Source organism: Pristis pectinata, chromosome 4 (genome assembly GCF_009764475.1).
Source record: "Pristis pectinata isolate sPriPec2 chromosome 4, sPriPec2.1.pri, whole genome shotgun sequence".
Taxonomy (NCBI): Eukaryota; Metazoa; Chordata; class Chondrichthyes; order Rhinopristiformes; family Pristidae; genus Pristis; species Pristis pectinata.
Genome location: NC_067408.1, coordinates 3,738,120 through 3,762,822, shown reverse-complemented (window position 1 = coordinate 3,762,822; position 24,703 = coordinate 3,738,120). Strand labels below are relative to the sequence as shown.

The following is a 24,703-nucleotide window of genomic DNA, read 5'->3' as shown; positions in this document are numbered from 1 at the left end:
GTTGCCAGGAAGAGGGATGGAGCTGTTTCATGGATAGAGCCAATCATGTGTGTTGTTAACATTAACTACTTTGTATCCTCCCCAGTGACAAATAACAACAAGCCTTTCTGAATTATTCTCACCTCCAAAAACTGCTGTAACCAACTAAATTGGTAAATTGGTTTATTATTGTCACATGTACTGAGGTACAGCGAAAAACTTGTCCTGCATACAGTTCATACAGGTCATTTCATGACAACAGTACATTGAGGTAGAACAAGGGAAAACAATACAGAATGCAGAATATAGTGTACAGAGAAAGTGCAGTGCAGGCAGACAGTAAGGTGCAAGGCTGTACTGAGTTAGATTGTGAGGTCAAGTCCATCTAAAGCTGTGTGGCTGGAGTTGCAACCACTTTTAAAGTTTTTCTACATGGTTATGCTGTTAATAGATTATGATTAATAGTGCATTGAGTTCCCTGCTTAATCAACAGGCCTGTCTCATTTTACGTGGATTCTCTTATGATCTAGCATTGCAAACCAGATGAGGCTGGCAGAGGCGTTGCTTTATGCCAGGTACGTGGACAGCTGGATTTTACAACCCCACAGCTTCTGTTTCGTTCAATAGAATTGCTGTCTCGTTGCCTGACAGTGGCTGGTGTTTATCCAGGTGCTGGTATAAATAATGCACGATTTCAACTTGCCCTTTAACTTGCCAATTCAACCACGTACTGGTTTTAAAAAAAATCAGGAGAATGTGTAAATACTGATAGATGGAAAATATTGGGCAACTCTCCAATTTGTCAGGTCTCAGCAACGGTGCAAGGTCTGCTGGACTTCAAGCTGCCTTTTCTAAAGTCTTAGCCAGCTGAATCGTTTCTTCTTTCTATTATTGGGACAGAAATTGCAAAGATTTGTGGAACTGAGTTTTCCTAAATGTGAATACAAGGTGCATAATTATAGGAAATAGTTGGCTCTATTGCTCTGAGTCTGTCCTGTCATTCACTGAGATCCTGTCTGATCTGTGACGTATTTCCACTTTTCCTTCTATCCTTCTGCATGTCAAAAACCTATCAATCTCGGATTTAAAACTAGCAATTGACCAAGCTTCGGTCACTTTTGGCTGAAGGGAATTTGAAATTTCTGTCAACCTCGAAGTAGAATATTGTTATACCATCTCCAAACGTGGTGACCTGCAACACAGTTGAGAGAAAATATTCAGTGGAATTGAATGTAAAGAGGTGATTAGAGCTACCACTTGTGTTCAGTGTTAGAAATCCAAACCAGATTTCTCATCAAAGTTTTCTTTGCTTTCTTGATTTAGAGTCATAGAGTTAAAAGCAGGACAGAAAACAAACCCCTCGACCCAACTTACCCAAGGTGCCTACCTGAGCTAGTCCCATTTGCCTGCATTTGGCCTATATCCCTCTAAACCTTCCCTATCCGTGTATCTGTCCAAATATCATTTAAACATTGTGATTGCACCCGCCTCAACCACTTCCTCTGGCAGCTAATTCAACGTATCCACTACTCTCTCTGTGAAAAACTCGTCTGTCAGATCCCCTTTAAATCATTCCCCTCTCACCTTAAATCTGTGCCCTCTAGTTTTAGACTCCCCTACCCGGGGAAAAAGACTGTGGCCACCCACCTTATCTCTGCCCCTCATGATTTTACAAATCTCTACAAGGTCACCCCTCAGCCTCCTTCACTCCAGGTAAGAGTCCCAGCCAATCTAATCTCTCCTTATAACTCAAACCCTCAAGTCCCAGCAACAAATTTGTAAACCTTTTCTGCACTGTCTGTAGCTTAATGACATCCTTCCTGTAGTGTGGCAACCAGAACTGCACACAGTTCTCCAGGTGCAGTCTCACCAACATCTTGTACAGCTATAACATGATGGCCCAACACTTGTACTCAATGCCCTGACCCATGGAGGCAAGCATGCCATGTGCCGTCTTCACCACACTGTCTACCTGTGTCACCACTTTCAGGGAACTATGTATTTGTACCCTTAGTCTCTCTGTTCTGCAACACTCCCCAGAGCCCTGCAATTCACTGTCCTTCCCTGGTTTACCTTCCCCAAATGCATCACTTTGCACGTGTCTGAGTTAAGTTCCATCTTCCATTCCTTTGCCCACTTTTCCAGTTGATCTAGATCCTGTGGTAACCTCAGAGAACCTTCTTCACTGTCCACTACACCAACAATTTTGGTGTCATCCACAAACTTACTAACCATACCACCTACATTCTCATCCAAATCATCAATATATATGATAAACAACAAAATTTGGGTCATCTTTACTTAATGACGCATTTGTTTTGAATATCATCACGTGATCTTTTCTTACAGAAGGTTTTACTGATATCTGGTGACAGTAGACATGTCTTCAAAGGGTGATTGATTTAAACATGCTTAATGTGATAAGGTCTTGATTTTGTAATGTCACAAGGGAACGATTACATGATCATGACTCTAATTTAGTTGATTTAAAAGTTTAATCTTTTCCAGGTTGGCTAAGATTCAGTTTGTAATAAGTATGCACGTGCTTTTAAGCAGAATATATTGGAACAGGCATGACGGTCCACATGTTCTCCTGTGTAGTATCTTTCTATGATACCATTGATTACCCCAGGAATCCTGACATCTCACTAATATCGTTAGGACTCTTTAAAGTTATTCTGACTTCAACGATCCGTTTTAAAGGTAGCTATGAGAATCAATGACCACCAACCAATTTTAACAGCTGAAATTTTGTATCAAACATTTTTAATTAGGACTAAAGGACCAGACCAGGGAGTGGAGAGGAGCTGGAATCCACTGCCCGAGAGAATGATGGAAGCAGAGTTACTATCAGCATTTAAGAGGTGTTTAAATAAGCACTTGAATTGTATAGACGTTGAAGGCTGTGGGTCAAGTGCTGGAAAATGGGATTTCTACAAATGGGTTCCCACAAATCGATGAGGATGTGGTGGACTGTATAACCTGTTGTATAGCTCTATGACTTGCCTGACAAAGAACACAATTAAAATTTTGGTGCTGTGATTCATTTTCATTGGAGTTGGAAATTGGTCTGGACTAAGGTTCAAGCAAATAGAAAAATTGACAAAGTTTTTGGGAATTTGTTTGACCAAAGTGTAGTGTGGATGGCACTGTTAACAATGAAGCTATTTAAAGTGTTTCAGGCTAGGCTGTGGTTTTATCATTAGCCAAGGCAGCATTTAATGCCTATCCTTAAAAGCTCTTGAGAAAATGTCAGTCAGTCCATGTGGTGAAAGCACTCTCATAGCGGCAGTGCAAGACAGGCAATATAATTCCAAGTCAGAATGGTGTGCGACTTGAAGGAGAACTTTCAGGTGGTAACATACTTATAATCCTTGTGATCCTTGGACTCCAGGGAATTGGGGTAATGGGTTTGGGAGATGCTGTTGGAGAAACCTCCAACTCTACTCAGCAAAGGAACACTACAGGCCACGTCCTCCACTAACATGGACTTAAGAACATAAGAAATAGGAGCAAGAGTAGGCTAACTAGCCCGTCGAGCCTGTTCTGCCATTCATTAAGATCATGGCTGATCTGATCTTGTCTCTGATTTTTTTTTGCACTAATGTCTTGTTTTGCAAAGTCTTTTTTTTCTCTTCACTGTCTTGGATAAGTTATGTCTAATTTATGTTCTGTGTGTTGTCTGAATCTGTGTGCCTGTGATGCTGCTACGAGCCAATTTTTGATTGTACCTGTACCCACCGTACTTGTGCACGTGACAATAAACTCCACTTGACTTGAGTTGCTGGAGTGCAGTTTGTAAATGGTATTCACTGAAGCCACTATCCACAATGATGGGAGATTACGCTGAAGGAATGGGTACTGCTAAAGCAGGCTGGAAGGTGTTCGCTCTTTTGAACGTTCTTGTAGTTTGGTATTGGTATTAGTATTGGTTTATTATTGTCACTTGTACTGAGGTACAGTGAAAAACTTGTCTTGCATACCAATCGTACAGGTCAATTCATTATACAGTGCAGTTACATTGAGGTAGTACAGAGTGCATTGAGGTAGTACAGGTAAAAACAATAACAGTACAGAGTGAAGTGTCACAGCTACAGAGAAAGTGCAGTGCAATAAGGTGCAAGGTCAGAGTCCATCTCATTGTATAAGGGAACCGTTCAATAGTCTTATCACAGTGGGGTGGAAGCTGTCCTTAAGTCTGGTGGTTCGTGCCCTCAGGCTCCTACCTGATGGAAGAGGAGAGAAGAGAGAATGTCCCGGGTGGGTGGGGTCTTTGATTATGCTGGCTGCGTCACCAAGGCAGCGAGAGGTAGACAGAGTCCAAGGAGGGGAGGCTGGTGTCCGTGATGCACTGAGCTATGTCCACAACCCTCTGCAGTTTCTTGCGGTCCCGGGCAGAGCAGTTGCCATACCAAGCCGTGATACATCCAGATAGGATGCTTTCTATGGTGCATCGGTAAAAGTTGGTGAGAGTCAAAGGGGACAAGTTTGTACCCATCTAAGGATTTGGGATGTCAGGAGGTGAATCACTTGCTGTAAGATACTTATCCTCTAGAGCCACGATACTTAAGCAGTTGGTCCAGTCTGGTGATCAGCAGTCCCTTCCTGCTCATACCCACTCACTGACCCACCAGATATTTATGGTGTGGGACTCACTGACGGTAATGCTATTAAATGCAATGGATGTAGTTAGACTCCTTCTTGCCATTGCTGGCATTTGACCAGCATGAATGTTCCTTGCCACTTATCACTTCATACACAACATTGCAACTTCAATATGGGAGCAATTGTAATCAATGTAATTGCTTGTGAATAACAGGGCTGAATTATGTATTTAGCAGCAGTTTAACAAAATAATTTGCATCGATTTTTAAGGGTGGTGAAAGCATGCTTCTTGGCAACTGTTTGAGAAAAATAACCAATGAACAATTATTAATCCTTCCAGCTTTCTGCTTCCCTCACTTTTGCTGTTGGTATCGTCAAGCCAATTTTCATTTCTCCAATACCTTTCGCTTAAGGAAGCATCCTATAATGGTTTAGAGGGATGGCTCAGGAGTACAAATAGGGGGCAATTTAGGTAGTCAGTAATGATTCCTTACCCTGAAACATTTTTAAAATTAGAAGATTCAAAATAAGAGTGTTGTGATAGCTCGAAAATTAGAGAGTAATTTTGAAAGATTTTTTCCCATTTTAACTAAAGTATTTTTAACTATTAACATTGATAGATTGAAGGAGAAACAATACAATGTTCTTCTGAACGTTGGTGAACTCGAACGCCCTCTATAAATTTTGCAGATGCCACCACTGTTGTTGGTAAAATCTCAGTCGGCGATAAGGAGGTGTACAGGAGTGAGATAGATCGGCTGGTTGAGTGGTGTCACAACAACAACCTCGCACTCAACGTCATCAAGACAAAGAAATTGATTATGGACTTCAGGAAGGGGAAGTCAGGAGAACACACACCAGTGCTCATTGAGGGGTTAGCGGTGGAAAGGGTGACCAGCTTCAAGTTCCTGGGCGTCAACATGGCGAAGGATCTATCCTGGGCCCAGCACATTGATGCAATCACAAAGAAGGCACACCAGCAGCTCTACTTCGTTAGGAGTTTGAAGAGATTTGCTATGTCACCAAAGACTCTTGCAAATTTCTACAGATGTACAGTGGGGAGCATTCTGACTGGTTGCATCACCACCTGGTACGGAGGCACCAATGCACAGGATCGCAAAAGGCTGCAGAGGGTTGTAGACTCAGCCAGCTCCATCACGGGCACACCCCTCCCCATCATCGAGGACATCTTCAAGAGGTGATGCCTCAAGAAGGTGCCATCCATCACTAAGGACCCTCACCATCAGGGACGTGCCCTCTTCTCGTTACTACCATCGGGGAGGAGGTACAGGAGCCTGAAGACCCACACTCAACGATTCAGAAACAGCTTCTTCCCCACTGCCATGAGATTTCTGAACAGTCCATGAACCCATGAACACTACCTCGTCATTCCTTTTATTTTGCACTACTTATTTATTTTGTAATTTATAGTAATTTATGTTTTGCACTGTACTGCTGCCGCAAAACAACAAATTTCATGTCATCTAAGTCAGTGATAATAAACCTGATTCTGATTCTGAAGAAGTAAAGGCTGGAAAGTCAAAAATGTACAATTCAAACATTACTACCAGCACACAACAATGTCACAGTGGTCAGTCCTCTGGAAGACATTGTCCTGTCAGACTGGTGCAGACGAGGAAACATTGTCAAGGAATCATCACACTTCTGCCAGCTTCAGAACGATGCTGCTGTTGCTTAAGTTTGCAGGTCTGTTTTTAGATTGAGACACAAGAATCTGATCTCAATTCACAAGTCCTGAGTCCTGATGCAGGGTTTTGACCCAAAATGTCGACAGTTCCTTCCCCCCCGCAGATGCTGCTTGACCTGCTGAGTTCCACCATCAGATTGTTTGTTGCTCTGTTTTAACGTTGCTCTTGCTATTTGGGAGTGTTGGAGCAAATGTGCTTTTCTGAGAAGTGTTTAGACCCAGAAATTAGAGACCCAAAAATCTGTGAAAAAAAACCTGCAGATTCTGGAAACCTGAAATAAAAGCATAAAATGCTGGAAATACTCAGCAGTTCAGACAGCATCTGTGGAAAGAAAAACAGTCCTAGACATAGAGAAAAAGTCCTAGACCTATCATCAGAACCCAAAAATCTATGATGTTCATATCAATGAAAGTGCTCTCATGGATAAGAAATGTTTAGAGGGATATGGGCCAAACCCGGGCAAATGGCTTGTGGGCATCTTGGTCAGCATGGACGAGTTGGGCCGAAGGGCCTGTTTCTGTGCTGTATCACTATAATCCACCATTGACCCCAAAATATGCTCCATGAGTACTGGGGGCCACCATACTCATGATGCCAACGAGAAGATCTGGGATTGTGGATGTCAGGTTATGGATACAATGGTAAGGCGAGCTGTTTGAAGATGTTAAAACTACACATGGGATTACCCCTTTCCCTTTACAGTGAAATTCAGTGTTTGGGACTGGTGGGATCTCTGATTCCATCAAAGACTGGAAAAAGCACGAGGGGAGGACACAGATAAGGAGTTTCAGGCTTAATTCAAGTCAAGTCAAGTTTATCGTCATGTGCACAAGTGCGGTGAGGTACAGGTACAATGAAAAACTTGCAGCAACATCACAGACACGTAGGTACAGACAACACACAGAACATAAATTATACATACATTTTACATAAATTATACAAGACAGGAGTAAGACTGCAAAACAAGACACTAGTGCAAGAAGTGGTCTGTAGTTTTTTCCCAAGCATTAATTTCCAAGCATTTTGGGGATGTTATGGGGGGGGGGCGGGGGAGAGTAGTTAGGGAGTGGGGTATGCTGTAAAAGCTGTGTATATTATACTCTGGGAATTTAGGAATTAAATGGAAGAGAAAAAATTCACAGATTAATGCTCAGAAATAGATGAGGCAAAATGAGTCAGTCACCTATCTTTTAACCTGTCGTGGTGTAGATAAAGTTTAGTTTGTCATCCTTAGTCAGGGTCACACCTACAGGCATCAATGTGCGAAGTTTATGATGCACTTCCATAATATCGTAGCAGAGCACCAAAAACTGTGTAGCATCCTTCTTTAAAACAATGTTTGTGGGTTATTTCTTTAACAAACTTTCAGTAACAACAGTGATTGGTCTCTGGTTGAACTCAGGAAGTAATTTCTTGTGGCATTTCCCCACAGGGAGTAATTGAGCAGCGGCAGATTACATTCTACACTAGTCAGTCGAACTGAAGCCAGGTTACAGAAGGCTGCCTGCTTCAGAAGTATGCAGCTTCCCACAAACCAGTTCCTCAAGTCTATTAAAGAGAAAGTTACATCATTTGATACGTGACATATCAAAGGCCCTACCTAAATTGTGGGATGCACTTCAGAAGATTGTGGCAAGTTGCAGACAGGACATAAAATTGCAGAAGAATTATCATTTGCTTGCTATGAATTGTGGTAATTTGTAAAAGCCTGCTGCAGTAAAAGTTGGGAAACACGATGATGCTGGAGGAACTCAGCAGGCCAGGCAGCATCCATGGAGAAAAGCAGGCGGTCAACGTTTCGGGTCAGGACCCTTCTTCAGGACTGAAGATAGGAAAAGGGGAAGCCCAATATATAGGAGGGAAAAGCAGAGCAGTGATAGGTGGGCAAAAGAGGGGAGGCAGGGCGGGCACAGGGTGGTGATAGGTAGATGCAGGTAAGAGATAGTGATAGGCAGGTGTGGGGGAGGAGGGGAGAGCAGATCCACCAGGGGATGGGTCAAAGGAGAGAAAGGGGGAAAAAAGAGTAAAGAAAAGAGAGATAGGCTAGGAAAGGGAAGAAGAGAAGAAGCGTGGTGGGTGGGGGGGGGGGGTGTGGGGAAGGGGTAGGTGGGGATTACTTAAAGTGGGAGAATTCAATATTCATGCCGTTAGGCTGCAAGGTTCCAAGACAGAAAATGAGGTGCTCATCCTCCAGTTCAGTACACAAAATGCACTGGATGAACTCAGCAGTATTTGTTCCTCCAGTTTGCTCTTGGAATTAGTTGGGTCTGGGACAGGTAAAATTGGTACATTGGTTTATTATTGTCACATTATCATATGCCTCGCATACCATTCATATAGATCAATTCATTACACAGTGCATTGAGGTAGTACAAGCAGAAAGGCCAGGGTGGATCTGAGAGAGTGGTGAGAGAGCCCCAGAGAGGGGTTGCTGGTGATCTTCCAGGGTGTACACTCGGCGGGTTGGAAGATCAAGCAGTAGAGGCCCAACATGAGATCTGCAATACCGCAGTTCAACTAGGGTACTTAGTGTGTCTTTTGTAATAAAACTACTGGTCTGGCAATATCGCTATAGGTCTTTTATTTCAGGAGGAAGGTACCTTATTTCAGGGAAGAATATTCCTGCAGTAATTCCTTGCCTGGATTGGAGGACTTCAGTTATGGGGAGAGACTGGACAGGCTGGGCTTGATTTCCCCGGAGCGACTTGATAGAAGTGTATGAGATCATGAGAGACATCGATAGGGTAGGTGATCAGAGTCTCTTTATCATGGTAGGGGTATCAAAAACAAAAGGTTTAAGGTGAGAGCAGGGAGTTTTAAAGCAGATCTGAGGTGTAAGTTTTTTTTACACAGAGAGTGGTTGGCATTTGGAACTTGCTGCCAGAGGAGGTGGGTGGAATCAGATACAATCACCACCTTTTAGGGACATTTAGACAGACACCAAAGTCAAGGCGTAGAAGGATATGGTCCCAATGCAGGCCATTCAGTAATCTAAAAAGGTTGGAATGATGCGATAGAACAGAGGGCCTGTTTCTGTGCTGTATCTATGTTTCTATGACTCCCTAACTCTGTGTTCTCCTGGTCCCTGGGTGCTAGATGACAACACCTGGTGGTGGACCTTTCTTTCTGCCGGAAGGCTGGCTGGTTTTGAGTGGGTCACAAGGTCTCTTTGAGTCAGTTGATTGTCTTCCAACTGCAATTGATGTGTGTCCCTGGAGTGGTCCAGGGAGATCATAATCCTGAGTTAATGAGTTGTTGGGGGAGAGGTGAGATACCAACCCACTTTCCTTATAAAGGGGCATTCCGGCAGGAGGTGGGTGGTGGTCTCTTCCCTGCTGCAGTACCTAGGGCAGCTTGCAAAGGCATTAAAGCATATCAGAGAGACCTCCAGGGAGGTCTGTCCTTACCACATCCAGACACTTTCAGTGGCAAAAATCATCAACTGTCTCAGGGAAAAGCCCAATTCAGTACATTCTCTCTTCTCCCATCAGGGCTCTTAGCCCATTCCCAGCTGACTGGCTGTCTTTGTAGTCAAAGGGCTTCAGGATCCTCTCCATTTGGAACTGGTGGTCAGTGTGTTTGGGGTGAGAAGCAGCCTGCTTAACAAGACATCCTGTTTTGGAATCATATCTCCCAGTCCAGGTTTACAATGTTACCCAGCCTTTTGAGTCCTACTTTCTCTGGCTGTCAGTGACACTGCAACACATTTCTACACTGAGCTAGGAAACACACAATATTGTCACCATTTGGCATTGCTATTTGTACCAACAGCCTCCAATGCACCTGAACCCACAGTCACCGATGCAGACGTAAAATCAGTCTTCCGGAGAGTCAACCCGTGGAAAGCATCTGGCCATGGAAAGCATCTGGCCCGGATCATGTCCCTGGCTGTGTCCTAAGATCCTGCACAGATCAGCTAGGGGCGGGTATTTGCAAACATTCTTAACCTCTCCCTGCTTTAACCTGAGGTCTCCAATTTCTTTAAGACCACTATCATCCCGGTACCTAAAAAAAAAGGTAAGGTGCCTTAATGACTTCCGCCTGGTGGCTCTGACATCCATCATGAAGTGCTTCGAGAGGCTGGTCATGGCACGCATTAACTCCAGACAACCTCGACCCACTGCAATTCGCCTACTGCCAAAACAGGTCTATGGTGTTATTTTGCTGGCGCATTTCTGGAGCATCTGGACAGTAAACCTTTTGACTATTTTTATTGACCACAGCTCTGCCTTCAATGCTATAATTCCAAACAAACTCATCTGCAAACTCCTTGATCTGGGATTCAACACCTCCCTTTGCAATGGGATCCTTGACTTCCTGACCAACAGACCGCAATCAGTGAGGATAGGCAGCAACACCTCCCCCACAATTATCCTCAACACTGGTGCCCCACAAGGCTGCGTCCTCAACCCCCTACTCTACTCCTTATACACTCATGAATGTGAAGCCAGATTCTGCTCTAACTCCATCTACAAGTTTGCAGATGATACCACCGTAGTGGGCCGTATCTCAAATAATGATGAGTCGGTGTACAGAAAGGAGATAGACAGCTTAGTGACACGGTGTCATGACAACAACCTTTCCCTCAATGTCAGCAAAACAAAAGAGCTGGTCATTGACTTCAGGAAGGGGGGAGGTACACATTCTCCTGTCTACATCAACGGTGCTGAGGTCGAGAGGGTTGAAAACCAAGTTCCTAGGACTGAACATCACCAATAGCCTTTCCTGGTCCAACCACGTAGACACCACGGCCAAGAAAGCTCACCAGTGCCTCTACTTCCTCAGGAGGCTAAAGAAATTTGACATGTCTCCTTTAACCCTCACCAATTTTTATTGATGCACCATAGAAAGCATCCTATCCGGATGCATCATGGCTTGGTATGGTAACTGCTCTGCCCAGGACCACAAGAAACTGCAGAGAGTTGTGGACATAGCCCAGCACATCACGGAAACCGGCCTCCCCTCCGTGGACTCTGTCTACACTTCTCTTCTCACTGCCTCAGTAAAGCGGCCTACATAATCAAAGACCCACCCTCCCCAGACATTCTCTCTTCTTCCCACTCCCATTGGGTAGAAGATACAAAAGCCTGAAAACATGTACCACCAGGGTCAAGAACAGCTTCTATCCCACTGTTATAAGACTATTGAACGGTTCCCTAGTATGAAATGACGGACCCTTGACCTCACAATCTACCTCGTACCTTGCACCTTATTGTCTGCCTGCACTGCATTTTCTCTGTAACTGCAACACTTTATTCTGCACTCTATTGTTGTTTTACCTTGTACTTCTACAACATTACTGTTGTAATGAAATGATCTGTACGAACAGTATGCAAGACAAGTTTTTCACTGTACCTTGGTACATGTGACAATAATAAACCAATTTACCAAATTACCTGATGAATTCATCCAAGACCTCCGGGTAAGGTGTATGTGTTAGAGAAATAAAGGACTGCAGATGCTGGAATTTAGGTGAAAAACACGATGATGCTGGAGGAACTCAGCAGGCCAGGCAGCATCCGTTCAGGACCCCGAAACGTTGACCGCCTGCCTTTCTCCACAGATGCTGCCTGGCCTGCTGAGTTCCTCCAGCATCATCGTGTTTTTCAAGGTGTATGTGTTTACTTACAAACTGAAGACATTTTCCCACTGCTACCTTATCCTTTCTTAAGAGTAATATCTGATTAAGCAAATAACTGAGCCAAATTGTACTCAACCTGAAATGTTGACAATTCCTTTCCCCCCACAGATGCTGCTCAACCCGCTGAGTTCCTCCAGCTAATTGTTTGCTGCTATAGATTTCAGCATCTGCAGTCTCCAAATTGTACTCCCCGTTGCTCAGTACCACAAGCGGTGATTTGATTTGGCCTTCTATACTTTTGTTAAGGCTTATCTGTCATTAAAGATCCCCACCATCCGGGCCGTGCCATCTTCTCGCAGCCACCATCGGGCAGGAGGTACAGAAACTTGAAGTCCCACACCACCAGGTTCAGGAACAGCTACCTCCCTTCAACCATTCGGTTCTTGAACCAACTGGCAAAACCCTAATCACTACAGTTTGGCAACACTATGACCACTTTGATCACTTTGCACTAAAATAGACTGTCTTTTTTTGTCCTAATTGCGTCCTTGCTTGTAAAAATTGTGAATCATTTATGTTCAATTTATGTTTTTCTTGTGAATGCTGCTTATCTGATGCTCTGTGCCTATGATGCTGCTGCAAGTAAGTTTTTCATTGCACCTGTGCACACATGGACTTGTACATACGGTAATAAACTCAACTTTGACTTTGGTCACCCCTATTAAGACCAGAACTTTTTGTGTAAATTTGAAACCAATGATAAGAATATGAGGGTAGAGTTTTTGGAATTGTCAACTGGTTCCAACAATGTCCTTTTACGCTTATAGATTGCCATCTTTATTCAGTATAGGTCCATGGCTCTGGTCACACACTGTTGAATCTGAATCAGAATCAGGTTTATTATCACTGACTTATATGTCATTAAGTTTGTTGTTTTGCAGCAGCAGTATAGTGCAAAGACATAAAATTACTATAAATTACAAAATAAATAAGTAGTGCAAAAAGAAGGAACAAGGAGGTAGTGTTCATGGAGTTACAGACCATTCAGAAATCTGATGGTGGAGGGGAAGAAGCTGTTCCTGAATTGTTGAGTGTGGGTCTTCAGGCTCCTGTACCCCCTCCCCGATGGTAGTAATGAGAAGAGGGCAGTTGACACCATTCTGCAGTCTGAAATTGCCTTGGATGTCACTCATTATCCTGAGGTGGTTAAAGGTAGCAGCCCTGGGCATCCAGAACTAGCAATTAATGGTGGCTTTCTGCTGACATCCACATTTGAGAATGAAATAGAAAACAATTTTATAAAGTTGCATTATCCCCAGCTGCTACTCTGTCTTAGAATAAAACCTGACCCCAGACTGAACAGACACACCATTTAAAAATTTCAATTAATTCTAAAATATATCTCAGGGTACAATTTAATAATTTTACTAATGATCAACTTGATTAGCACTGCAATGGAATACCATCGCCCAGTTTTCTGTTTCAATTTACATCTAATTTTATGGAGCTTCTGTTTGAACATAAAAGATGCAATAATGTTTGAGTAGAGAAGCGAGGGTTACTGATATATTTTGGGACAGAAAGAGACATTAGGCCCATTGGACTCCCAGCGGAGTAAAGCCATCAGTCTCATAAAAATCAAAAAACTGCAGATGCTGAAAATCTGAAATAAAAACAGACAATGCTAGAAACACTCAGCAGGTCAGGCAGCACCTGTGAAGGAAGAAATAGAGTCAATGTTTCACATTTAAGACCCTGCATCAGAACCAGAAAAGAGAGATAACAAGTTACTAGTATCTCAATGTCAGCAAAACAAAAGAGCTGGTCATTGACTTCAGGAAAGGGGGCGGTGCACACGCTACTGTTTACATCAACGGTGCTGAGGTCGAGAGGGTTGAGACCTTCAAGTCCCTAGGAGTGAACATCACCAATAGCCTGTCCTGGTCCAACCACGTAGACGCCAAGTAAGCTCACCAGCGCCTCGACTTCCTCAGGAGGCTAAAGAAATTTGGCATGTCTCCCTTTGACCCTCACTAATTTTTTATTGATGCATCATAGAAAGCATCCATCCTTTCTCGCCCTCACAATCTACCTCATTATGACCTTGCACCTTATTGCCTGCCTGTACTACACTTTCTCTGTAACCGCAACACTGTATTCTGCATTCTGTTATTATTTTCCCTTGTACTACCTCAATGCACTATTGTAATGAAATGATCCGTATGGATTGCATGCAAGACAAAGTTTTTCACTGTACCTCAGTACATGTGATAATAATGAACCAATTTCCCAATTCATAGCAATGCACAATAAATGCTGGAGGAACTCAGCAGATCAGGCAGCACCTATGGAGGGAAACAAACCAATTCATAGTGTACAAGAGGTCGGTTCAAGAGCCTGATATGGGATGTGAGGAAGAATGCTTTTACTCAGAGAGAAGTTAGGAACTATATTTCACTGTCTATAAGTTGGTGGAAGTAGAAGAGAATTGGATAGACACTTGAGAGAGAATAGATTACAGGGCTCTTGAGGAAGGACTGCTCTACTTGGAGACACGACTACAGATGCTGGAAGCTGGAACGAAAAAACGAGCAGCTGGAGGAACTCAATGGGTCGGGCAGCATCTGTGGAAGGAAATGGACATTCGACATTTCAGGTTGAGACCCTGCATTGTGAGTCCTGATGCAGGGTCTTGACCTGAAATGTTGACTATCCCTTTGCCTCCAAAGATGCCGCCTGTCCCACTGAATTCCTCCCTCATCTCATCTCTATAGCACATTCAGTCCATCAAACCTTAATCAGCTCTCTACTAGGAGCTGAATGTGCTATAACCACATTTATACTAACTTGGTAAATTGGTTTATTATTGCCACATGTACTGAGGCACAGTGAAAAACTTTGTTTTGCATGCCATCCATACAGATCATTTCATTACACAGTGCATTGAGGCAGTACAAGGGAAAACAATAACAGAATGCAGAATAAAGTGTTACGGTTACAGAGAAAGTGCAGTGCAGGCAGACAATAAGGTGTGAGGTCATAACAAGGTAGATCGTGAGGTCAAGAGTCCATCTTATCGTACTAGGGAACCATTTACTAGTCTTATAACAGTGGGATAGAAGCTGTCCTTGAGCCTGGTGGGACGTACTTTCAGGCTTTGTATCTTCTGCTCGATGGGAGGGGGGAGAGACAGAATGTCGGGGTGGGTGGGGTCTTTGATTATACTGGCTGTTTTACAAAGGCAGCGAGAAGTATAGACAGAGTCCATGGAGGGGAGGCTGGTGTCCGTGATGTGCTGGGCTGTGTCCACAACTCTTTGCAGTTTCTTGCGGTCACGGGCAGAGCAGTTGCCATACCAAGCCGTGATGCATCCAGATAGGATGCTTTCTATGGTGCATTGATAAAAATTGGTGAGGGTCAATGGGAACATGCTGAATTTCTTTAGCCTCCTGAGGAGGTTGTGGCACTAAATTCTGACTCTTTGCAATATTTTTCCCAGAGGTTGAAATATTATTAACAGAATTAAGTTAAATCATTGGGGTTGTTTTTTAGTGTGCGGTACAGATGAGGTTCCGTCCATTTTAAAACCTCCCCCAACTTTTCTCCATTGAAGTATGAAAATGAAGATTGGATAGTGTGCGAATCTAGAAGCCAGTCCACAATTATGTTTTACTTCACACGCTACAAATGGAAATGGACCTCGCTGTTTCATGACAAAAGTCTGTTTTATTAATAAATGATCAGGATGTTTCTTTAAAAAAAAGCCAAACGTTTATAGAAGTCTAATTGCAGCGAGTTGTATGGTGAGGAAGGGGTTAAACTCCTGGCCTCTGTCATGTCTGCGAGATGCCCTCTAGTGAGTGTTGCGCCTTTGCTGTCTGCTTTTTCCTTTGTGCAGAAAGCAAGGGCCTCTTCTCATTTTTGCTCAAGAGAAGGTAGCGAAATGGCAGAAATAGCTTAGCTGCAGAACAGCAAAGCCCAGGCTTTTAATTTCCTGAAAACTTATCATGTGGTAAGTGAGTATCTTGTTGCATTAAGGCGTTGTGATGAATAGCTGTACTGTGTGTGGGTGGGTGGGTGTGTGTGTGTGTTTGTGGATGTCTGTGTGTGTGTGTGTGTTTGTGTGTGTTGCTCTGCGTGTGTGAGAGAGTGTTGCGTGTGTTCCGCAGGCCTGGATGGTATACAAAGCGTCTAATCAAAAGAGAAACAGTCAATTGAACACAGGGCAACCTGAAAAGCATAACCTCCAATCCCCTTCCCCCCACCCAGCCTGAAGGAAGCCAGAAGGATGGTTTCAGGAAAAAAACCAAAAATGAGGAACGTAGCAATAGATTGAAGTTGCAATATAAATGGTGAGGGGTTGAGGACGGAGTGGAAAACTCAGGGAAATAGGGTGCTGTAGTCTTACGCAGCCAGTTACAGCTGAGACTCGGTACAGCTGAGTGCGATTCATAGACAGTGAAGGTGCTCTCCGTTTTAAAAAATACTGTTAGCAGTGTAGAGAGAACACTGAGGTGGTTTTGGACCAGAGGGGTTGTTTTGGAATACTGAAATGGCTGATTACTTTTGAGTAACTTAAAAATAAAACAAACGTCACCCAAAATTAACTGATAGTAAGGAAAACTAACGTAATAGCATTTATAATAAAAAATCAGAACACTTGGAATTGATCTCTTGGACTACACAAGCTAGGAGATTGTTGACAGATATATCACCACTTGTGGTTAATTTGCTGATATTGTGTAAATTTTTTTTTGCAGTTTATTTAGTGTTTGATCATTAGATGTGCTTGTTCAGAAAGATCAGTGGGTCCCTGTGCAGAAACATAGAAACATACAGGTAGAGCAAGTAATTAGGAAGGCAAATGCAGTGTTGATTGTTAATGCAAGGGGGGGGGGGGGGAGTGCAGTCTGAAGGAATTTTGCTTTTTGCTCATGTTACAGTGTGATTGGAATGAGCTTCTGGCTTTGGGGTAGCATTTTACCTCTGGGACAGGAGTGTGAGGTTCAGGAGGACAGGGGAGTACAAAATTAAGGAATTCTTATTACAGTTGTAGAGTCATAGAGTAATACAGCATGGAATTTGGCCCAACTCGTCCATGCTGACCAAGATGCCCATCTAAGCTAATATCATTTGCCTGCTTTTGGCTCATATCCCTTTAAACCTTTCCTATCCATTTATCTGTCCAAGTGTCTTAAATGTTGTTATTGTACCTGCCTCAACCACTTCCTCTGGAAGCTCATTTCATATACTGACCACCCTCTGTGTGAAGAAGTTGCCCCTCAGGTCCCTTTTAAATCTTACCCCTCTCACCTTAAACCTATGCCCTCTAGTTTTTGATTCCCCTTCCCTGGGATAAAGACTTGTGTGCACTCACCCTATCTATGCCCCTCATAATTTTATACACCTCTATATGGTCGCCTCTCAGTCACCTGTGCTCCATTGAATAAAGTCCCAGCCTGTCCAACCTCTCCCTATGAATCAGGTCCTCAAGTCCTGGCAATATTTCCATAAATACTCTTTGCACTCTTCCCAATACAAGGGTTTGGTGATACCACATATGGAATGCTGCAACCAGAATTGGTCTCCTTATTTTTCGGAAGGGTATACTTAACAGCAAAAGTAGCTGGGTTGTTTTCTCGGATTAGGGGTTATTTAAAAAGGAAAAATTGAGAAGGATGTGCCAATGGTTTGGAATTTGGAAGAAAGAGAGGCATTAGATTCTAAGAGAGGTGGACAGGATAGATGCAAGTACCTTTCAGCTCATCCGGGAGCCCCGAACCAGAGCTTTTAGTCTTTTCGTAAGGAGTCAACCACTTAAAATTAGAACATAGAACAGTACAGCACAATACAGGCCCTTCGGCCCACAATGTTGTGCCGACCTTTAAACCTCACCTAAGACTATCTAACCCCTTCCTCCCACATATCCCTCTATTTTAAATTCCTCCATATGCTTATCTAGTAATCTCTTGAATTTGACCAATGTACCTGCCTCCACCACTGCCCCAGGCAGCACATTCCATGCCCCAACCACTCTCTGGGTAAAAAACCTCCCTCTGATATCTCCCTTGAACTTCCCACCCATTACTTTAAAGCCATGCCCCCTTGTATTGAGCATTGGTGCCCTGGGAAATAGGTGCTGGCTGTCTACTCTATCTATTCCTCTTAATATTTTGTACACCTCTATCATGTCTCCTCTCATCCTCCTTCTCTTCAAAGAGTAAAGCCCTAGCTCCCTTAGTCTCTCCTCATAATGCATACTCTCTAAACCAGGCAGCATCCTGGTAAATCTCCTCTGCGCCCTTTCCAACGCTTCCACATCCTTCCTATAATGAGGTGTGTAGTTATTTCTTCACTGCTGGTTGTCGATGTTCTGGATTCTGTATCCCAGGGAACTGTGAATGCTGAATCATTGAGCAGAGAAAGGAAGGGTAGGAATTTATATGTGTTCAGGAGAACTTCCTTGACCAGTATATTTTCTTCCCAACTGGAAAGGATGGTTTGTTCCTTTCTGATGCAGGTGCAGACTAGGTACGTTCTACAAGAGGGAAAGGCAAAAGAACCGAAGCTCAGTAGAGAATGTATGATGCATTTGGGTGAATTCTTAAAGCAAGAACCAGGCTACTGACAATAATCTGAGAGGAGAGGTGAAGGAGATTTAAGAGAGAATTTGAGAATAGAATGGCAGGACTCCAAACGCCTTCTACTGGCTAGTAAATAGTCAGCAGGTACTAATAGGTGAGATAGGACCTATTAAAGAAAAGGGTGATGTATGCTTGGAAGCACAAAGCAAGACTTGAAAATATAATGAGTATATTGTTTCAGTGTTTTCTAAGAGGATGTTGACAAAATATGGAGATGGTAAAGGATCGAGTAAGAATTGATAGGCGGTGTGTGTGTGTGTGTGTGTGTGTGTGTGTGTGTGTGTGTGTGTGTGTGTGTGTGTGTGTGTATGAGGGATAATTGATGTATACTGCTGGTCAATATAATTAATAGACAGTAAAAGGTAGTATACGGAGGGATATGAACCATATGCAGGCAGAAGAGATTAGGTGTCATTAGTTTAATTAGTTCAGCACAACATTGTGGGCCGAAGGGCCTGTTCCTGTGCTGTACTGTCCTATGTTCTATACGTAGGAAAGGTTAGCAGTGCATAGAGCGGTAAGGCACCTGGTCCAGATGTCTTGCATCCTGGGTTGCTAAGGGAGGTTGGGGTGGAGATCATGAAGGAACTTGCCTCAATATTCTAAACTTCTGAGGGGAATGAGGTTTCAGAAACAATAATTAGGAAAAAAAAATTGACAGTTGAAGAGGTTTAAGTTAATTCAGTAGAGCCTGCATGGATTTGTGGAAGGCAGATGCTGCTTGATGAACCTTATCCAATTTTTGGATGCAGTAATGGAAAAGGTTGATGCAAGGAACAGTGGGGATGATAAAAATTGGCTACGCAGGACTGGCAGAACGAGGGAACAAATGGCCGATGGGATTTTATACAGAGAAGCACGAGATGTTGCATTTGGTGGAAAGGGTGGGGAGGGCCAATGTTTACACATACCGGCACAGTTCTAAAGAGTGCGCAAGGACAGAGGGACCTAGGGTGCTGATGAGCATAGACCTTTGAGGATGGTAGTATGTATTGAGAGAATAGTTGGAAAGTTGACTTTATGTGGTGGTTATTTTGTCCAGCTGTCTTTAAGATTCTCTGCTGCTTGATCTTACAAAGATGAATGGTGCATGTGTTAACAGATCACACTGTGATCAATTGAATTATGAAAAATTGCCAGCCAGCAGTGTAATTTTTTTTAATAGATTTATCCTTCCAAACTAGTAGTGGCTGGAGGAAGCACTTGAGCGGGGGTGAAATACCAAGGTTAAGCTCTGCCTCCAAACTGAGCAATTTGAGATGATGAATGAAGGATATCTTCAAAGTAGAGTTTTGGCTTAAGAGCTTTGCAATATATACTTTCATTTATATAACACCTTTTACAGTCTCAGCACCATGCATACAGTTACCTTGATGAGCTGTGCAGTGACTGTTATATCGGCATCCACTCTACGAAAGTCATTCCAGAATTACTTCCAAAAGGCACTTGACAAGGTGCCACATTATAGGCTTGTCATCAGGATTGAAGGTCATGGAATAACGGGGCTGCAGCAACGAGGACAGAAAACTGGCCGAAAAGCAAGGCCAGAGTAGCAGTGAGAGATTGTTTTTCAGACCGGGGGGGAAGTGTACGGTAGAGTTCCCCAGCGGCTGGTGATAAGACCACCTTTTTGATAAGATAAGATATCTTTAATTAGTCACATGTACATTGAAACACACAGTGAAACGCATTTTTTGCGTAGAGTGTTCTGGGGGCGGCCCGCAAGTGTCGCCACGCTTCCGCCGCCAGCATAGCATGCCCACAACTTCCTAACCCGTACGTCTTTGGAATGTGGGAGGAAACCGGAGCACCCGGAGGAAACCCACGCAGACACGGGGAGAACGCACAAACTCCTTACAGATAGCAGCCGGAATTGAACCCAGGTCGCTGGCGCTGTAAAGCGTTACGCTAACTGCTACACTACCATGCCTGACCTGTATTAATGATTGGACTTGGGCATACAAGGTATAATTTCCAAACTTGGCCACGATATGAAACTTGAAGGGAGAGTAAAGGTTGGTGGCAGGTGAAATTTAACATTTTGATCACTGTGGGAAAATGGATATTTTTTTTGTTCTAGTTGTGTTCTTTCTTATAGAAATTGTGTATAATTTATGTTTAATTTGTTTTTCTTGTGAATGCTGCATATCTGATGCTGTGTGACTGTGATGCTGCTGCAAGTAAGTTTTTCATTGCACCAGTGCACACATGTACTTGTGCGTATGACAATAAAAAAATTATGAGGTGTTATATTTTGCAAGAAGAGGCAATGTAAACAAGAACTGAGTAGGAGATTCAGAGGGAATATGTGTTTCATTTGTTGAAGGTGGCAGGTTGAGAAAAAAAGCATACGGGTTTTTGGGAGGCAAGATCAAAGAAGCCATCTTAAACCTTTAAGGAACGCTAGTTCAGCCACAACTGGGGTATTATGCCTGGTTCTGGGTTCACACCTTGGAAAGATGCGAATGCTTTGGAGATGGTGAAGAAGAGATTTACCAAAACAATTCCAGGAATGAGGGTCTTTAGTGATATGAGCTTGTCTTCCTTGGAACTGAGGAAGTTCTGAGCGGATCTGATAATTGGTTTATTATCGTCACACATACCGAGATACAGTGAAAAGCTTTGTTTTCATGCCATCCATACAGATCATTTCATCACATCAGTACATCGAGGTGGTACAAAAGGAAAATCAATAACAGAAGGCAGAATATACTGTTACAGTTACAGAGAAGTTGCAGTTACAGAAAAGGCGCAGTGCAAATAATAAGGATAACGAATTTAAAATCATGAAGGATATACAGTAGATAGAAAGAGCATAACTGGCTGGATATTTGGATGTTAAAAGAATCACAGGGTATGGGGGATAGTACAGGAAAGTGGTGCTGAGAGTGAGGATCACCCAATGATACTGTGTGGTGAAGCAGGCTCGAGAGCCTAAAGACCTATTCCAGCTTCTGTTTCTTTTGGCCTTATGTTTTGTGTTCCAATGTATATTCTCTGGAATTTCATTTTTTTTTTAATAACTGCATCAACCTGGAATTGCATAAGGGTATCTAAGAATGCACTTCACCTGAAATTCTCTTCATTAGTTGTTTCTATTTGTCTATCAGTTGGCTGCTTTCTGACTTCCTCCAGGTAGTTTGGAGCTTTGCAAACCATCCGGTGGTGATTATCCCACCTTGTGACAGGCAGCAAGTACCCCTCCTGTATTGCCAACCAAGTGTTGAGGCTGGTAGAAGACCTGTTCAGAGGTTCAGTGTGAAGAGGTCTGGCAAATGGTCACTCGCTCAACCCATGATCCTGGGCACTTGTGGAATGACAGGAATTAGAGAGGCAGGTGATCTCTGAGCATCTCACAATACTACAGTTAAACCTCAGTGATAGCCAGCAATACAGTGCTGTTATTTCAAGGTAGTATTGGCTATTGGAATTGGTTTCTTATTGTCACTTGTACCGAGGTACAGTGAAAAAACCTGTCTTGCATACCATCCATACAGATCAATTCATTACATAGTGCATTGAGGTAGTACAAGGGAAAACAATAACTGAATGCAGAATAAAGTGCACAGCTACAGAGAAAGTGCAGTGCAGGCAGGCACAGTAGTGTAGTGCTTAGCGTAACACTATTACAGCGCCAGTGACCCGGGTTCAATTCCGGTTGCTCTCTGTTTGTACGTTCTCCCTTTTCCTCCGGGTGCTCCGGTTTCCTCCCACATTCCAAAGACGTACGGGTTAGGAAGCTGTGGGCATGCTATGTTGGCGCCTGAAGCGTGGTGACACTTGTGGGCTGCTCCCAAAACACTCTATGCAAAAGATGCATTTCACTGTGTGTTTCGATGTACACGTGACTAATAAAGATATCTTATCAATAAGGTGCAAGGTCATAACGAGGTAGATTGTGAGGTCAAGAGTCCACCTTATCGTACTAGGAGACCGTTCAATAGTCTTATAACAGCGGGATAGAAGCTGTCCTTGAGCCTGGTGGTATGTGCTTTCAAGCTTTTGTATCTTCTGCCCAATGGGAGGGGGGAGAAGAGAGAATGTCTGGGGTGGGTGGGGTCTTTGACTATGCTGGCTGCTTCACCGAGGCAGCGAGCACTGCACTGGCATGACTGTACGCTCCAGTCCACTGGCACCACCTGAGATATTGTGTATACAGCCCACAATATGTAAGGAGGGTTGCCTTGTAGTCCTGTCAGGAGCTCAGTCACTCCAACAGCTTTTGTTGGAAATCACAGTCATTCTTAAGAAATTACTTTCACTCTCATCATACCTTGCCTCACCTGGGGATATCCCAAAGCTCTTCAAGGTCAATGAATTATTTTAGAAGTATAACTATTGTTGGTGTAGAGGCAACAGCATCAGCTTGATATCACAAACTTGTGGTGAGATTAATTACTAATTAACCTGCTTTGTTAGCGTTGTCTGGGGAAGACACATCTGGATAAACTCTCCTGCTCTTATCTGAATGGTGTCACAAGTTTTTCTACATTAATTCGGGCGCGTATCTCCTCAGTTCATTGTCTTCCTGTGGAGTACTTTCTTTCCATGTCAAGGGGCACCGCATAATTCAGGTTGAGCATAGTATCGGTGAAATTATCCCGCAAACTATATAATATCATGGATCTGTAATGCAGAACTTCCTGAATGGCTTGAAGCTAAATTTCTATCACCCAGCCATAATGTTGAGGGTTATATCAATCCAGCTGGTAACAATCCAGGCAATGGGAGGCTGGAATCCTCCAATCTTGGTGTGCCCCTGGGCAAAGAAAGAGAACAAAAACTGACCTTGGTTGCACTCCAAATCAATATCCGTCGGGTTTTCCTGGAAGTTTGAGTGTGTGTAGGTGTCTGGGGATCACGTCTGCTAGCACTGTCATGGAGCATACATGAATAATGACCATTTGGGTGAGGTGGGAGAGCACCTAAAATTGTGCCTCGGGGGTGTCTAAGCAAGCTAATCTGACCAGAAACATACATGAATCACGGAGAATTATTCAGCCCAACTCTCTTCCAGACCCTCCCCCGCACCCTGACTGCTCTCCAGAAGAGCACATCATGTGGAAAATTAATGGCACAAGAACCCTCTTGGAACAGAAATTGTGTTGATATGGGTGTTGTTTTACTTTGGTTTCTGGGCAAACAACACTCCCAAGCACTAATGGTGAAACTTCAGCTCCCTCATCGCAGAATCACAGATTCATAAAACATTCAAGGTCAAAACAATCTCAATCCAACTAAAGCAGCAACTTAAGTAAAATGCTCTGTGGTCAGAATAATTGTGTGTATCTAAGATCCCCATCAGATCTTCAGTTTGCAGACATCTCCAGCTCCCCTAGCCTGAGATGTGTTGCACTGTGATTCTCATAGTTGAATGATTTTTATGCAATCTGATGGAGGGTCAAAGTTAAGATATATTTCTCTGGTGTTGCAAATGGCCTTAAATGCTGCTTATAGCAATACTTTATCTGATTTAGATTCCTGAATCCGAAATCTCAGTTCATTTAAAATAGTAAGGTATTATTTTTATTTTATTTTTGGGATGTGGGTATCATTGGCAAAGTATTTATGTTACAAACTGTACTGCTGCCGCAAAACAACAAATTTCACAACATATGCCAGTGATAATGAATCTGATTCTGATTCTGAATTGTTTCCTGAACTGAAGGCACTTTAGGTAGGCAGTTAAGAGTTACCCATATCGATGGGTCTCGAGTCAGAAAATAGACCAGACCGGTTAAGGTCTGCAGATTTGTTCCCTTGATGGGGATTTATGGATCAGAGAAGTTTCAAGACAAATCATCTCGAGTTTATTGTCCTGTGCTCGGGTACGGTGAGGTACAGGTACAATGAAAAACTTGCTTTGCAGCAGTATGATAGGCACGTAGGTACAGACAACACAGAGAATACAAATTATACATAAATTATACAAGACTGTGCAAAAACAAGACCTTAGTGCAAAAAGAAAGGCACAATCTGGCAAGTCCATGACAGTGCAAGAGGTGGTCCGTAGTGTTCCGTTGTTGAGGTAAGGTTAGGGTTCCGCAGGTCAGTTCAAGAGCTTTTGAAATAATTGGATAGCTTCATGTTCCTCATCACTATATGAGCTTATGCTAAATATATATTTCAGTATCTTGTGACAATGTTGATAGAGCATCGTATTAAAAAGATAAAATGCTGGAAGT

The 24,703-nt window shown here is 43.1% G+C and overlaps 1 protein-coding gene across 4 annotated transcripts in view; it reads left to right on the top strand.

Annotated features, from left to right (window-relative positions):
- Positions 1-24,703, top strand: part of ndst1b (N-deacetylase/N-sulfotransferase (heparan glucosaminyl) 1b) — a 290,113-nt gene that overhangs the window by 13,209 nt on the left and 252,201 nt on the right. For 2 of the 4 annotated variants that reach the window (XM_052013795.1, XM_052013800.1), the window contains exon 2: positions 473-554. The gene's annotated coding sequence lies outside the window, so the exon portion shown is untranslated. Of the gene's footprint in view, positions 1-472; positions 555-15,739; positions 15,887-24,703 lie in introns of those variants that run through there. The other 2 variants (XM_052013796.1, XM_052013797.1) reach the window with 1 other exon arrangement.